Here is a 17,648-nt window from a genome sequence, read left to right as displayed (position 1 = left end):
TTTTACACAACTGTTGCTTCATGAATGGCAAAGGAAGTCTCTTTTACACAACAGCTTCTTAGGGATAACATTCTGGTATACTCCCGTGCCAGGAATGCTCCAGTAGACTCTTTAGACACCTTGGTATACTCTCCTGCCAGGTATCTTTTCACAATGTCCTTTTTCTTTCATACACTTTAAGTGGATTCGCTGGTGTACCCCCCACCAGCAATCCCCCCACCCCCCTCTCGGTTTTGTACATCCCCTGGTGTACTTTCCTGCCCAGGTATCTTTCCCACAAAAAGCTCACTTGCCCAATATATTTCATTTATCAGGGCTTCTTTCAATGTTCTCCCTGTTTTCCAGTATAGCAAAGTTGTGTTCCTGCACTGTCTATACTTCATTGGCTTAAGATACTACTTTTTCCAAGCTTCCCCATATGGAGATTTGTTCAAGTTCTGTCAATTAACTTCTTCACCAGTATTAATTTGTTTGTGGCAATGCTTGCTTCAACTTTCCCCATATTTACTTCTCATATATGGAGACTTGGGCAAATTTTGTATTTCAGATGTTTCATTCAAATGAATCTGCTTGTGGTAACATTTTCCCCAGCTTTTACTATATCAACATTTTAGCCGTGAAGAATTGTGAAGAATTGTGCAAACTGTCTTTCTATTTCTCTTGGTCGGTATTCAAAATGAAGGTTCACAGGACTGTCGGTATGCCCCGGGGCCCCCACCATCACTGTGCAGACTCAACGGTGTCTCCTGGCGTTTCCAACCCGTGGCACATTGCTGCAGCAAAGGCTTCACTCGGGGACACAGTCTCCTGCTTCTCGGACCCTCTTTCAACTCTCCCGCTGGCTCTGTATTTGCTTGCTGGTGAAGCCGCTGCTGTTTGGCTTGCTTGCATCATCGACAGCCTCACTCCTTCTGCCGACACCTTTGCGGCTCTCGCTCGGTGCCTGCCATGCTTTCCTGGGTCGTCTTCCACTCCGGTAGGTAACGCTTACAAGCAGCAGCTTGAAAGCTCCTGCCTTCTTCAGCACTGCCCGTTTCCAGGCGTCTGCCTTCACTTGCGGTTTCCCGCTCCGCCCGCTCGGTTTCTCTCTTCACCGACTCTCACAATTGAAGGTGTAATCCATTTTTAAATGTCCCGCACAGCTGAGCTCCTTTGCAACAACTAGCCTTTGTGTTTAGCTTTCTTTCAATCCATACTCCTTCTTCTTCCTCATCTCAGTACTTGAGGCATTATGCTAGTTGCGTTTGCTGCAGTGAGGAGAAGGACTTTGTGCAATACGAACGCTCGGGAGTCTGTAGTATTTATTACAGCACTGCGAGTCACCAAGGACTCTTGCTGTTCTACGTTTGCTCCCTGGAAGGGGCGGAGCCTGCTGGCGGTCACGTGAATCATCACGCGACTTCAATCCACTTCAAAAAGCACACACATCCAGCTGAAGCGGTGCGTTTGCTGCAGTGAGGAGAAGGACTTTGTGCAATACGAACGCTCAGGAGTCTGCTGTCTTTATTGCAGCACTGCGAGTCACCAAGGACTCTTGCTGTTCTACGTTCGCTCCCTGGAAGGGGCCTGCTGGCGGTCACGTGAATCATCACGTGACTTCAATCCACTTCAAAAAGCACACACATCCAGCTGAAGCGGTGGAAGGGGCGGAGCCTGCTGGTGGTCACGTGAATCATCACGTGACTTCAATCCACTTCAAAAAGCACACCCATCCAGCTGAAGCGGTGGAAGGGGCGGAGCCTGCTGGCGGTCACGTGAATCATCACGTCACTTCAATCCACTTAAAAAAGCACACACGTCCACCCTCGCGGCGTTAAACCCGGTCGCGGAGTAAAGGGCGGCACATCTTGCATTTCCCAGAACTGTTTTGCTGCTGTTTGGCTCTGGTGGCTGGAGGAAATCCTGTGACTTAACCCCCAGGAGCCATATTATATATAATTGTGCGGGCGCACAGTTCAGTCTGCAGCAGTCGGAAGCAGGAAGAAGAGGTAAGATCTAGTATATGGCCGATTTTGGCCCACAGACACGTTCCAAGTCAAAACAATCCCTACACTTGTGAGACCGTGCTGCAAATCTAAACATTTTGCGACACCAAGGAAAAGCAGATGGAGGCGGGGGAGAGCAAATTGAGTCTTTGGGTGGTTATGACTGGTCCAGGAGAGGGACGGCAGAGCATGGGAACGTGCCAAATAGTCTGCAAGACCCCCAAAATCTGGCACAACCACAATGCTCTGAACCCCGCACCTCACCTTCAAGACCTTCTACCCATACGCCCACGAGGGAGGACTTTCCATCCTTAGTGCAGATCGTGACGGACCATCTGCATACTGCAAGTCAGCACACGACGGTAGTACAGGCGGCTACAAACGCGACAAAGGAAATTAATGAGGCACCCGACACTAGCGTCGACGCCTTTGCCAACCCTGCCACAAGCGCACCGCGGACTGAGGCGGAGGTCTCGCCCAGCGAGGCTGCTGAGGTAGTTGAGGCTGGCGGTGAAGTGAAGAGCGTCGGAAATACGAGGACATCTGCTGATATAAACAGGGAAGCAATTCCAAATGTGATCGAAGTATATATCGCCGCCTTTCAGTCTCCATTCGATGTAACTGACATTGAGTTATTAGAGATGGAAGTCCCAACGATCGATCCTGACACAAGACTCCTAAAATTTACCTTTACAGAAAAAATAAAGGCGGACAGTTTAAGTCCTGTAAATATCACAAATAGCACCACACTCGAGCCAATTGTCAAAGAGAAACAGACGAAAATGGCAGCGCAAACAAACTCTGACAAAATAGACACTGTGTTCACAGAGAAAGGAATGAAAGATACGAAAGGACTACCAGTGAAATTCATTACTGATGCACAGAGTGACTTATACAAAACTTCCCCACATTCGCAGTCAAAGACGCTAATAGCCCAGACAAGAGAACCAACTATACATCCCATAGAGCTTGACCTTGCTGGTCGGGAAGCTCGGCTCACAGAGCATCTCAGTGCAGACTTCGAAATAATGAAGAAGCGTCTAGCGGAGAGCTTTGTAAACGCCAAAAAAAAAAAACAGGGTTTTGCACCCGAAAAATCACTGATGATGGAACGGCACAGCATGATGCTAAATCCACAACAAACTAATGCGGACCAAAACCAATATATTGAATCGCCCCAATGCAAGGATTTGGGGCCCAGTCGACATTATGCGCAGGGTTTGAACATTAAAACAGTAAATAAGCGAGCAAACGGGCCCCTGCAAAACATCAAGGATAAAATCTTACCGGTAAGACCCCCATCTCACTGCTCAACCCCGAAGACACATACTGTTGTGAACGGTTCCAATCAGCGGCCGCAGGGGACTGTGGGACCTGCGGTCCAAACTGATCACGACTCGTGTAATATAAGCAACGAAAATTATTACATGCATGCCTCAAAAGAAGCATCCTCTGCAATCAAATCTAACTTATCTGCAGCCGCGGCCATACAGATAGACAACAACGTATTAGCAGCGACATCGCTGGCGCTTATTCCATTCACCAAGCTTTTTGAAAATGTACATGAAGCGATACAAAACAACGGGGCTATGTTAGGGCAAATAAATGAAAAGTTAACAAAAATGGAAAATGTGAACACTTTACTTCAAGGACGATTGGATCATGAAGCAGCAACTTCAACATTGTGGCACAACAGACTAAATGAAATAGCTGCGAAAGACATGCCGGAAAAAATAGCACTGATCAAGTCAGTGGAGGCGATCGCCCCAGGCCCCCAAGAGGTTCTGAATGCGGCAAAGGCCCAAAACTGTGTGGTATATGCTTGGGGATTGTATAAGGGGGAGGGGGTGTTCAGAGGAGTTGTTTGGGCATGGGGTATGGCGAGAATGGGTGTAGCTCGCATTAGACACAACATGCCATTTTAGAAAATAGCAGCCATCTTTAAATCAAGGCCTGGTGCCACACTGCAGCCAGGACAGTAGGCCCGGGCACTGCGGGAGCAGGGTGCAGCTGGTGTGGGAGTGGGACAGGCCAGGCTCTCACAGATTCATAAACCTCTCATTGTCTCAAATCGTTAGCATGTGTAACCTAGAAGGAATGCGCCCTGCAAGGCCCTTAGGGCCCGAGAGCTCCCTGCAGACAGTTATCCCATGAGAAGGAGGGCACAAGCCTCTGACCCAGCACAAGTTATAGTGCCCAGATGCCCCTGTACAAAGACCCTAACATTCCAGAGTATCAGCCAGCCCAAGACCCCATACCATAAAACTGTTTGACCACCCATTTGTTATACAGATCACAGCAGAATGGCTGAGGCCCCTGTGATTGGTGCAGCGAGGTGCCATGGGGGGAAAGAAACATATGTAAGGCAAGGGTGGGAAGACATGGAATGGCGCTGGCGCGTCTGGTATCGAGCTGGAGTTTGCTGAGATAAGACCACCTCGAATGTCGTCTCCGTGCCCATGTCTGCAGTACCAAGTGTACATCAGGCCACAGATAGGGCAGCCAGTGAATCTTACTCTTAATTGGTAATTGACAAGCCTGGCACCTGATGATGTTGCAAGAAGAGCCCCAAGTGGAAGAAAATGGACAAGAGAAGCTTGGACCAATGACCTGACATCCATATGGAGCAGGCTGCCTATTTATAGGGTCACACCAACCAGCTCTGCGGATTTGTACTCTTATAAGCTGCCGTCCATGTTGGCTTTGTTAGAGCTCTTCGCGGCAGAAGATTTCTTTGCTCTACCGTACCTGACTTTTTACGAGAGTAAAACTTGTTCTCCTTGCAAGGGGTGTGCTGGGCTTTTTTCCCTACTGGGTTGAATTTTTCTGGTGTGAGCGCTGAGGGACTTCTCTACATTTTGGGGACCCCGACGTGATCCCAGATTTTTCCGCACAAGACGGGGGGCTTCCAGGCCACATCTCTGGAGGGGCTGTGCCAAACTGCAGTGACCAGTCCCAAGCGTGCAACCCACAGTGGTGTACAGATGCTGTTTTTACTGAATTCCTGTCTGCTCTTTGGAGCGGGGTGCTTATCACATCTCCTTACCGGCGTTGGTCTTGGTGGCATCGTGGGAGGCTGCACTATGCGATTTCCTTAGCCCACACCAAGATGGAACCCAGGGAACGACACACTCCCAGGAAGCTACACGGCGTTCAAGCCATCACCTCGACTCCGACCCCTAAAAGTATATCCATTCCTGTCGAAGGTGTTGATTGGAACCCCCTTCCGGCCCCATCCGAGAACAGACCCTGCCTTTACTATGCAGAATATCGTCACATGAAGAATGCATCAGTTTTGATATAATCAAAGCAGCACATTACCCCATTATCTTAGGGTTACCTTGTCTTTATCAGCACAATCATTATATAAACTGGACTGCTGGAACCATTTTCCTGGGGTCAGAATACTGCTTAACTCACTGGCTGTCGCTTGGCTCAGTCGGGCTGCTCCCCAGAAGCCTTTTTTATCCTCCTCCACAATCCTGAGCCATGTGAGTGGAATTCCTGGATGCTACTCCTCTCATGCCAAAGTATTCTCCACACCTCGGTTTTCAGCACTTCCTCCACACCGGAGAGACGATTGTCATATCGACCTGATCACCCAATCCCATTCGGCAGAATGTATATGCTCTCTCAGAAAGAGAAAACCGTACTTAAAGAATACCTACAAACCAACCTCCAGAATGGGCTAATTTCCGAGTTCACCTCTCCAGCTGGTGCATCCCTATTCTTTATACCGAAGAACACTGAAGAATTACGCCCGTGCATCGACTACAGAGGACTAAACAAGATTACCATTCCCAACACATACCCATTGCCATTAATCCCTGATATACTTGAAGCCGTCAACAGGGCCACCATCTATACCAAGTTGGATCTCAGAGGTGCATACCATTTAATTTGCGCAGCAGCCAGTGACGAATGGAAAACTGCCTTCCGCACCCCATTCGGACACTTCGAATACCACGTTGCCCTTTGGACTGTCCAACGCCCCCGCAGTCTTTCAAAGGTTCAAGGACCATCCTTTTGCCGATGTGTTGCTTCATTTCACGGTAGTATATCTAGATGACATCCTGGTGTTTTCCACGAATGAAGCAGAACACATTGAAAATGTGAGGCTTGTTTTGGATTGGCTCAGTTCCAACCATCTGTATTGTAATGCTGAGAAATGCGAGTTCCACCAGTCGCAAGTCTCCTACTTGGGTTATGTATTATCTGCACAAAGCATCTCAATGGATCCGGCAAAACGTACCGCTGTGTTGAATTGGACACCTCCCTCTCCGGTCAAGGAGATTTAACATTTTGTAGGTTTTGCGAACTTCTATAGGAAGTTCATACCACGTTTTTCAGAAATCATTCTTCTTCTCTCAAGGCTTCTTAAAAAAGGGATGCCATTCCAGTGGGACTCCAAATTTCAGACCTCCTTCGACCACCGCAACACCTGTTCTCCTATCTGATTTCCACTGTATTTGCAGCTGTCTTACACTGGAGCTCCCGCTCGCCCTGGCAAATCCCAGGCAGCTTCAGAGATACAGAGGTTTTACGCCGCCAAAAACTCTCGACTGTCACATGGTAGGAAGCTTCTCCCTCCCCCTCCCCCCCCGCCACCAGTTTTCGGCTTCCGCTTGCCACTCGCACTCACTTTTCACAGCATGATCAGAGTCTCCCGCAAACTGACCTCCGTTTTGTTCCATTTCCCTTTGCCTTCTCTCCAGGATTCACTACGGTCATTCTCCGATTTTCATATAACTCGCTCCTAGCACAGGTGGGCTGCCCTTTGCTATTCCATCATTTCTCTCCCCTACTCCATGGGGCTGTCTCTTACCTGTCTCTTTCTCTGCAGCTCGCATCAGGCAGTTCTCCAGACTCATTCCTGTGTGAATCTCCATCTGTTCGGTTAGAAGGTACATACCTTTTCAATTGACTTATTGCTCTCTGGCCTTTTTTACGTTCTCCTTTCTCTCTATATCAGACCCTCCGGTCAGCAGCGCCGCTGGGTTTACCTCCGGTCGCGACATCCACGACTAGAAGACTACAGACGCTTGGACCCATCCTGGTTCCGGTCATAAGTTTTTTTTTCTTTTTTTTTTTTTTTTTACCCCAGAGGGTTTTCCTGGGGACTCTGTACCACTCCAGTCCTTGTTATGGGGACGGAGAGGGATAGGGCCTCTAGGGGGGTTTTCCCCTCCTCAGTTGCTGCCATTAGATCCATGTTAGTGTCATCCTGCTATTACCAAGCCTCATTGTCTGTGCATGATCCCCCCATGACGGTGCTGCTCCTAGGAAGGTACAGGCCGTTATTGGCAACCCTGTGACGGAGGAGCTTGGGTGAACACGCAGATGTAAGTACACCTTTTGCGGGCGGCAACAACAAGTGGGTGAATGGGGAAATAGTGTGGCTGAAGTGTGCGAGAGAAGGGGAGTGCGGGCGGATAGCGTGTGTGTGTGTGTGTGTGTGTGTGATTAAGCAGAGAAGTGTGAGACGGCCACCTGGTGAGTTTTTATGGTGTTATGCTTTATTCTGTATACACATTTTATTATAAGAATACGAAGAGAGAAATAGATATGTGGGATCCTTACCGAGCTAGGAGAGAAGGTGGCACCATATTGTACATATGTGATAACAGGATATAAAAGTAGGGGCACTGTATAATTAGAGACCTTGGATTCATGTGCCCAATATATCTCGGTGGGAGAATGAGATGAAGTAGTGGTTGTTGTTTTAGCTTGTTATATTTTTTTATTGGGTTAGTGTATTGAATATTATGAATTTAATCGGTGGAGGCCGATGGTGTGCCTGCGGAAGTAGCACCAGTGTGAAGTGTGAGGAGTAAGAGAGCTTGTGCGTAGGAGGGATTGGAAACAGGGGGCGACTGCTGAGCGGGGACGTAGAACTTGTAGGCACATTATGACAAATTGTGTACACTTCACAATGTAAAATGGTATTGAATGTAACGATCATTGATATGGGGGTAATGTCTCTATTGAGTCTTCTATTAATGTCTTCTCTTCTCACATATCTGACGTCTCTAAGAAGTCACACTACCAGCTGCACCTCCTCAGAGGTATTCTTACTTTCCTCTCCTTCCCCCAGAAGCTCACTGTCTCCCGAGCTCTCGAAGCTGGACTACTGTAACAACCTCTAGCTAAATCTGCCTGCTTCTACACTCCGCCCTCTGCAACTTATCCAGAACAGGACTGCAAGACTTGTCCTTGGCCTCAAGCCCAGGAACCGTATCTATCCAGGACTGAAATCTCTACACTGGCTCCCAGTGGCTGCAAGGATTAAGTTCAAAACCCTCTGCATTGTCCACAAGGCCTTCTGGGGCCTGGGGCTTAAATACCTTCAACTCTCTCTTCCTAAATATCTTCCTTCTCGAGCTCTTCGCTCATCCGTATCTAACTCCCTCAGGGTCAGCCGCTTCTCCAAGCAACGAGTTGGGAGTAGATCTCTCTCCGCGGCAGGGGCCTCCTTCCTGCCTCCCTGAAACTTGAGGAGAACCATCTCCGGTTCCGGAAGCACCTCAAAACCTTCCTCTTTGCTTCTGCTTTCTCCCCCCCTCTCCCCTGCTAATTCTTGACTGAAACTGCACTTAATCTGCATCTGGGCCACTCTCACCGATCTCGGTCCTTGGCCCAGCCACTCTCCACTTGCACTGTCTCCCTGGCAACCCCTGCACTGTGGGACTGTCTCTGTATCCCTACAGCCCCCTTCCCAGCACTTGTCTGCACTTACCTTGCACTTGCCACCAGCTGGCCCTATTATTTATCTATTATTCTACCCTGTACTTCACTTTTCCCCCTCCCTTTCCCCTTGCACTTTCCCTTTCCTCTACCCATGCACTTACGCGATCTGAATGACATCTGGCCTAGTAGGATCGTTGTCTGTCTTCCCTTTGTTCCCCCCTCCCTGTCTCGTCGCGCCTTGAAACACTTGTGTATAGGCGCGTTACAAATGCCATATATCATATCATATGTATAGTGCTTTGTCGTTGCATAGGGCCAATATTGAAAAGTATCACAAACAGTGGTTGGCGAGAACAGGGAGGGATGTAGCGGCCATTGCCAGAGCAAGGTACAAACGACAGAGGGATTTTGGACCATATGTCCACGTTCCTAGTGGGCAGATATAAAGGTAAAAAGCTTCAGAAAATGGCAGAAGACGTAGAGGATAATGATGAGTGCAGGCCCCAGAGAACCGACAGTCCAACCTACAACCCCAAGGGCAACAAAACAGCACTTGGCTGGAGGGGAGATTCACCCACTGACCACCCGTCCAGCAACAGGATACACAAACCCAACGTATGTACCTGCCTCTGTCACAGGGCCACCCCGTATAATACAAACGACACGTCACCCAATACAGCAACCCACGGGCTACTAAGCCACCAAAGGACTTAGAGAATGCATTAGAAGCAACGCGGCAGGAGGTAGGATATGGGACGGTGCGGTCGGGTAGGGATGCAGGCGGGGAGTTGTTAGATGGAGGAATTAGATGATGAAGAGGAGGCACCATAAACTACTCCACGTGTGCAGAGTTTGTGGCCTGAACAGGTGAGGAGCAGGTTTGGGCGGTCAGCAGTGGCTCGGAAAAAAGTGAGAAACAGAAAGTAAGGTGAGGACTGGGCATGCAGCTGCTGCTGCTACATAAAGGACCCGGGAGGGCGCAGTATGTACCGCAGGCCCAAATGGATAAGAACAACTTAATAAAAGTGCTTAGCCCCTTACTTCAGGGGCTGGGAAATGGATATATGCTTTTGAGAAGCACACCACAGGGTTCCTGTTAGCAGTGGGGGGCATGAAACGTTTGCTTGTGGATATTGTGGGAGATCAGGCCGCAGACGTGTGGGTTAAGGCTGGATACTCTCGTGTAAAAATGTGTGACAACGCGCATGATGGGGCTCCCTTTATTAATATCAGAGTGCAGGTATGGGATTCGTTGCGGCGTACATACCCAGGCACACTGGATCTACAGCCTATCATGCAATATACCATGGGGGATGACAAACATCCTGCACAATACATTTTAAAAGTGCAGGAGCTGTGGCAAGTGGAGACGTGGGTCGATCGGTTCCTCTTTTCTATTTTGTCATCAAAAGGGAATTGCCTAAAGAGGTAAATAAGGCACTCAAAAAGGTAATGGGCATTGAGGCAGAGGGGTGGGCCGAAATACACACTATAATCATACACCATTGTAAGAGGGCTAAAGAAAGGGAAAAAGAAACTGCACAGAGGCTGCAGGCCGAGGAAGCAAAACTGGTACAAAAGAAATTGGCTTAAATAGCAGTAGAAGGGGTGGTGCAGCAGTGACACAAACAGATGCTGCAGACCAGGCAGCTGCGCGGGCAGATGTGAGAATAGCATAATTTTGGCCCGGAGGGGTCACGGCCAGTGGCGCAGCGGCCCGCAGCAACAACACTCCGAATGGTATCAAGGAGGTCAGCAGCGGGGAAGAAGAGGGTTTGAAGGAGCAAGAGGGGATGCAGGGGGGGTTCAGAGGTATGGGACAGAGAGGGGGGCCTGGACCAGTACAATGTTGGGCATGCAGAAAGTGCGGCCACTTTGCCAGGGAGTGTAGGAGCAGAATGAGGGTGGTTACAATTCGTACGCCCCTGCAGGACCCATGCCACAACCACAACCACTTTGGTTTCGCCCCCAATGGCCATGTCCATCCCATACAAAATACACCAGGCATACACGCAGCTACCCCACGACCACCACAAGTACAGTTGCCTGCCCCGCCCAACGCACAAATGAAAGTAACCCCAGAACACCAGTCATACGGAGTGCATGCGCCCCCTGCAAGTGCGGTCCCAAATGGGACAGAGCCACCATACCGGGGGGTGAGTGTGATGGGAGGAAATCCCTTTACCTTCCCATGTTCAAAAGCATACCCTGACTAGGACAGCCCACAGAGAGCTCTTGCGTACCCAGTCCTGTCTATGACCACCCATCCTGATTTGGAACCCTTTGTGGCCACTAAATCATGCATCGGTGAAGGAAACTTCCTATTATCAAGTGAAACTCTTGACACGCAGGGCTTCTCTGGGGCTGTCGCCACGGTTCTGTGCACAGAAAAAGCAATCAAAATCGGAGCGAAGGTGGTGCGTACACGCCTGCTGTTTTTGGAACCATCCCAAGTCAATTTGCTCGAGTGTGCCCTCCTGAGCAAATTGAATATGACCATCTTTTTAACAAATAGGTGTTGGTGTGTGCCACCCCAGGGAGCTGTGCGATGGGGATAATATATGCCAGCGAGGGGAGCATGAGAAACCTGAGGGTATTCTCCCAAGCAGACCTCGAATTCCTTATTCAGGCGGCCAGGGAAGGGCTGACGCTCTCAGATCCCATCCCTGTGGGCGGACGAGCGAGAGAGGATTACCTGGGTTTGGCAACCCGGGGTTATGCTCGGAGAAATGCCCCAGGTGAGATCCTGTAATATACCAGGGAGGACGACGAAGTCCTTCAGGCCTTTTTAGGCTATTCCAAATTAAACCCCTTTCCCCACAGTCATTCTCCCTTATCAAAATCCAACAACCCCTGCATGTCTGTGAAACCAATTAGGAACCTGAACAACGTTACCGTGGGTAACTACATCTCCCAGAGTCCCTATTTTCCGGTTACCTACCCAGGTACTCCGTCATTGTTCTCCCCGTCCCTCTGATTATCATTTTCCGAACTCCCAGTCGACTGTGACAAAACACTTTAGTTCCCACAATCCCGCCTACTCATTTCACAAACCCTACAAAACCCACCTGTCCGAGCTCACCACAACCCCTAGGACGAGGGATATAATTTCTTATGACACTTTTTCCCCATCCTGCCCAGCAGCATATTTAGAAACTCTACCCCCCCCTTTTCTTATACAAACACTTTCCTGATACTAACACTTTCCCGATACAAACACTTTCCCATACCTTGAAAGACAACGGACTAACAACAAAGCTGTTTACCTGACATCTCCCAACACAAGGGTCATGCAGAGTCAGGCAATTGCCAACAATTACACACACCTGACCGCCCATAGTGATACGAGGTAGAGCACAAGAGCACATACTGAGCAAGGCCGAACGCACGAGGAACCAGCTATTGCAGACCGTCAGTTCAAACGGCGGTAAAGGTGGAGAGACCTGGAGGGATGACGAGGAGGGAATTGTCAACGCCCTTTTCACCTCAGACCTTAAGGCCTCTGAAAGGGAAACAATAAGACCGGGTAGTCCAGCTGGTGTGTCGTGTGACAGGAGTCAACGGCACACAGAGCCTTCCTGCGCTGATAGTCAAAGGAGGGAGAAGCGCTTGCCACTGTGGTGCCATCCTTGACTCCCGAGACAAGAGACGCCATCAGTTCAGCACAGCCGGTGAGTCGGAGTAGACCGATAGTGAAACCGGACTGTGCTGGGCCCAAGGTGCAGGCGGCAACCTTGTGAACAAAGAACTTGTGTAATTGAACTATAAAGAAATCTTAGTAAAAGGTTCAGAAGCAGAGTGGTCAGGCATCGCAAGGCGCTCATTCGAAGGACTCTGACGCCTTTTTGGGGTTGTGGTGTTTTGCTGAAAATATGAAGACTAAGAGGCTTTAGGAGAGGCTTGTGTAAAGTGCCAAAGTGGTTCTACGAGGGTTCACCAAAACCCCTTGTACACTCGAAGCTCTTTGACACATGGGAGAAACCTGATTGATCCGTGAATTAAGGCAAGGATGAACCCGATGGAGGGGTGCCGAAAGAAAGATAGGCGAAGGGAACCCTTTCTTTTTCTAATAAGATGATATAAGTATGAACTGGGTTAGAATGGCTATGTGAACCCGACGGATGGATGCCAAGAGAAAGAAGTGAATCCCACATTGTGTTGAAACTTAAGTGTGCTATATTTGTGGCAAATATGAACCCGGCTGAGGGATGCTTGTGGACCGGGGTGAAATACGATAACGGCATTAACATTGTGGTGACAAGAGCAAACCCGGCTGAGGGATGTCCGCAATGAAACATTGGTTAAAAAGACATTGAGACTGTTGAGTGAGACGTTTTTGAGTGAAAGGCTTTAGTGAACCCGACGGACAGAGGCCAGGATTGGAGCCCGGCTGAGGGGGATCCAAGGGGCAATCGCCCAACGTGAAAGAGTGCCAAAGGAACTTTTGTTTTGTTTGTTTATGGTTCAGCAGGCCTTCTAAGGCAAGAGACTTTGCAGGAAAGAGACTTGCCCCAGAAGGTTCTTGTCATGATGCCTACCCCCGGGGACCCAGACCAAGTCCAGCAACCCCAGAAGCAGGCATCAAGTTACCCCAAGCAAACCCAACAACCCCCGCTAGGGGCTATTTGGGTGCAGTCCTGGCGCCTATGGCGCCAGGCTCATATGGAGAGTCAGTCCTGGCGCCTTGGTTATAGATTAAAACGTACCTGATGCAGACCATGCTGCAAGAGCACCAAGCCAAACAAGGCTTGAAAGGGACTATTTTACCTAGGAACTATTTTTTTACTCGGGCGGGGCTGGGGAGGAATACTTACCTGGGACTACTTTGGAGGCTATTTAAACCACTCCCGAAGAGCAGCACACGCTTCGCGTTATTCTGCATCCAGCAACGTAACGCTCACCGTGCCTGCAAGTCTGCATCCAGTCTTCTGCCACGCCCGCCTCGAGTTTGGAGCTCCTAGAAAAAGGGTGAAAGAAGTAGAAAAGGTTAGAACAAGAGCAATCCCTTTGATCCTTACCTGAATTCCCGATCCATCGCGCCTTCGAGCTGGAACAAAGAAGTTATTTTATGCGCGTCGCCTCGCCTGCTGCAGCGCCGTGCTGAACTCACCAGCCTTCGCAGCATCTTCACATTTCACCGCATCCTCCTGCATGTTACCGCCGCACTCCGGCACCTAAGGAGAAGACGAGAACAGCAAGGTGAGCCAAGGGAATACACACAGGAATACCCCCCATAGACTTACCTGATTTTACCACCAGGGGTACTATTCTCTTCACGGGTCGGCGCAGCTTCCACTGCATCATAGCCGAACCCCGGCCCCTAAGGGGAAACAAAAGGACAGCAAGGTGAAACAAGGGACTAACAAGGGGAACCCTCCTCACCACAAGACTTACCTAATTTTACCGTCGGAGGCATTATTCCCCGAGACTTCATACATTCTCTCAGCGCCTGAATAAGGGAGAAAGCAACAGGTTACACGAACTGTGTTGGATGATACAAATCCTTACCAGAACATTACCGGTTGCCACGAGGAACTCTTCAGTAGGGTCAAGCTGCAACCTGCAAGGAATCGGACAAGAGTGAAAGTCAGGCATTTGAACTCTTACGAACTACATACTTACGGCGTCTTGCCGGGAATATCAGAGTCAATATTGTCCTGGAACTCACCAATTCCTTCGAGCCAGTTAAGCAACTGGTTATCTACGCGCCCCTGCGCTCAATGCAGGATGGAGAGCTCATCTTTTCAAATCATCAGGTGAGACTATAAGATGGAACATCCAAGGTGATCAGTGGGGAGAACAGCAGGGTGGGGGGATTTACGCTCAACTCCACGGGTGGTTAATTCCCTTTCTCCACTTGCAGAAGAATATTCCTACGGGCAAAGCGAACGAAGCTAGGTGGGCCAGTCCAGTCCGTCATCTCGGCCCTACGCGTCACTTTGGTGGAGACCGCAGCAGTCCAGTCTAGATCGACGCCTCTGTGGGAGCCAGGTGAGCGTAACAGTTCTGCTGAAAGGAACGATAACCTCATGCTGGTGAGGCCCAGGAGTGTGCTGTGATCAAAGGTCCTGTCTTCCCGTGTTAAAAACGTGGGGAAAGGGAGACCCCGACTATAACATCCTGACTTATCATTTGTGAACACTTATTTCTTTTCTTGTAAACCCTACCACACACTCTTTTTAAATTAGCTGTAATGATTGACAATATTTCTTTTTGGTATAGGCCCTTTATTTTGACAAGACGCCACTTGAATGGTATTCTTATTATTTGATGGTTGTAGCTTGCTCCCATCCTAGATTTAGGTTTAGATTAGGAATTTTTCTCAGCCATTATACAGTTAATAAACACCCTTGAACAGTGATCACTTGTGTCTGTCTTTACTGTTACCACCATGAGTTCCTTAGGAGGTGGTGGTTCGCGGCATCCCAGTTGACCCAGATATGTGTTACACAGAATTAAGTTTTTTTCTTGATGCAGTGCCCCAAATTTGTAAAGTATGTTGGCTTGTGCCATCTGATTTCATTTTCAGGCCTGTTGTGACCCCAGAGCTTGTGGCAGGGACGATATGTTTGTTGGATTTGCACGGTCTGGTGGTATCCGCAAAAATAATTGTTATTGGAACTGATTCAGATGGGTGCGAGTGGCGCAATGTGTTGTGTATCGACCCTACTGTGCATCTTAAGGAGGTGACGGGTGCAGAGTTTTTTTGAGGACCGGGTTAATGGTGGGGAGATAGTGTTGACCATTTGCATTTGTTGTGAAATCATGGTGCAATATCGTAGGGTGCAATGTTCTCTGATGACCCTTGTTGCCCTCCCACATTCACCGACAAAGATCTAGAGCAGGTCCCCAAACGACTGTGGACAACCAATGCCCACGATGTAGGGCTTTTGCAGGGAGTGGCCCTGTGAGAATAACACTCAAGCCAGGTGCAGTGTTGCCCCAAGTAAAGCAATATCCCTGTCCAGAGAAGCAGAGGAAGGAATTTCGAGACACCATCACTGTGCTGCATCATTAGGGGATCATTGTGCCTTCCACCTCCCTATGCAACACAGCGATATACCCAATAAAAAAAGTCAAAAGGGGCGAGTTGAAGAATGATTCCGAATCTCTGCCCCCTAAATGACATAGTATTTGTATTTATTGATTTATAAAGCACTTAACACCAAAGCGCTGTACAATTGAACAACTTAATACATAAAACATAAACAATATAACGGTAGAAGCAAATTACAATATGAATCAGTCAACAAAACAGTAAGAGGAGCAATTAACTGAAGGGAATAGGGAGAATAGTGGAGTAGGACTAGGTGGGGGGAGGGGTGATGAGTAGGAGGATGGATGGGGAAAGTGGGGAGGTATGGAAGGAGAGGGAGATAGTCAAGGGGAAAGATAAAGGAGGGAGGGGAGGCAGGAAGGGGAAGGGGTTTCAAGGAGGAGTGTGGAGAAGGAGAGATTTAAAGGAGGGGCGGAATGAGGAGAACATGGGGGTAGAGCGGATTGCAAGAGGCAGGGAGTTACAGTGCAGGGGGCCTCGGAGTTGGAAGGAGCGGAAACGGGAGGTGGCACAGGGTGACGGAGGTACAGTGAGAAGGAAATGGTCAGCAGACCGAAGGGAACGGGAGGGAGAGTAGAAAGAGAGGAGGGAGGAGAGATACGGGGGAGCAAGACCATGGAGAGATTTGAAGACAAGGCAGAGAAAGTGAAATTTAAGTTGGGAGTGAAATGGAAGCCAGCCAAGGGAAGAGAGGAGAGTAGAGATGGAGTCACGGGAGGTAAGGAGACAGAGGGTACGAACAGCAGAATGGTAGATAGTTTTGAGGGGGGCGAGATGAGAAGTAAGTAGTCCAAAGAATAAGGAAGAACAGTAGAAGAGGCGGGAGAAGATAAGGGAAGAGATTAAGAGTTTGGTAGCATGGAAGGTGAGAGAGGGACGGACTTTGCGAATATTGAAGCGGTGGTAGGGACAGGTGCGAGAAGTGAGAGAGATATGGTGGGAGAAGGAGAGAGAGGAGTCAAAGTAAATGCCTAAATTACGAGCATGGAGGGAGATGGGGAGATTAGAGGGAGGAAAGTGAATGAAAGGCGGAGGAGTGGGAGGGGGGAAGAGAGTTAGAGGGAAAGAATACGACTTAAGTCTTGTCAGTGTTAAGGGAGAGGAAGTGGGAAGACATCCAGTTCTTTATGGCAGTAAGGCAGGAAGAAAGTTTTAGGTGGAGGTCAGTTGAGAAAGAGGAGAAAGAAAGGAAGAGTTGAGTGTCGTCAGCATAGAAATGGTGGGAGATGCCAAACGAGGAGATAACGGGGGCCAGGAGGGAGGTGTAAAGAGAGAAGTGGAAAGGTCCAAGCACCGAACCTTGAGGTACGCCGTATTCTAGAGGTTTGGTTGGAGAGGACTGGCCATCCCAGGAAACAGTAAAGGAGCAGGAAGAGAGGTAAGAGAATAACCAGTTGAGAACAGAGCCTTTGAACCCAAAGGAAGAAAGAGTGTGGAGAAGAAGGGGATGATCGACAGTGTGGAAGGCAGCGGAGAGGTCGAGGAGAATAAGGATAGAGGATTGCTTAGAGTGTCGAGCAGAGAGGAGGGAGTTAAGGATATAGGTGAGACCAGTTACAGCCGAGTGTTTAGTATAGGCAGACTTTCCTGTGGTTCCTAACACTGCAACCAGCTTGTGTGCAGCATCCCCAAACACGTGACACATTTCACAGTGGTGGAATTTAAAAATTCCTTTTTCTCCCGCTGCACCCAGGCACACAGTATCTCACTGTGTTTACGCATAACGGAATACACTTTAAACACATGAGACTGCCACAAGGGGACTGAAAGTCCCCCAGCATCTTTAAGAGAATATTACATGCTGACTTAGGGAACATTCAGTATGTCGAAGATTTGCTCGTCTGCAGCGACAGTGAGCAGCAGTGCAGAAGTGACTCGATCACCCTCTTGCAGCTATTAGCATATAAGGGGGTACAAGG

The 17,648-nt window shown here is 49.0% G+C and overlaps 1 protein-coding gene across 4 annotated transcripts in view; it reads left to right on the top strand.

The window, feature by feature from the left end:
* FANCI (FA complementation group I) overlaps positions 1-17,648 on the top strand; it is a 1,757,660-nt gene that overhangs the window by 759,334 nt on the left and 980,678 nt on the right. The window lies entirely within an intron of this gene.

Source organism: Ambystoma mexicanum, chromosome 11, assembly GCF_040938575.1.
Source record: "Ambystoma mexicanum isolate Mex_15411 chromosome 11, UKY_AmexF1_1, whole genome shotgun sequence".
Classification (NCBI taxonomy): Eukaryota; Metazoa; Chordata; class Amphibia; order Caudata; family Ambystomatidae; genus Ambystoma; species Ambystoma mexicanum.
Note: the sequence above shows the minus strand (reverse complement) of the source record. Positions and strands in the feature narration are given on the sequence as shown.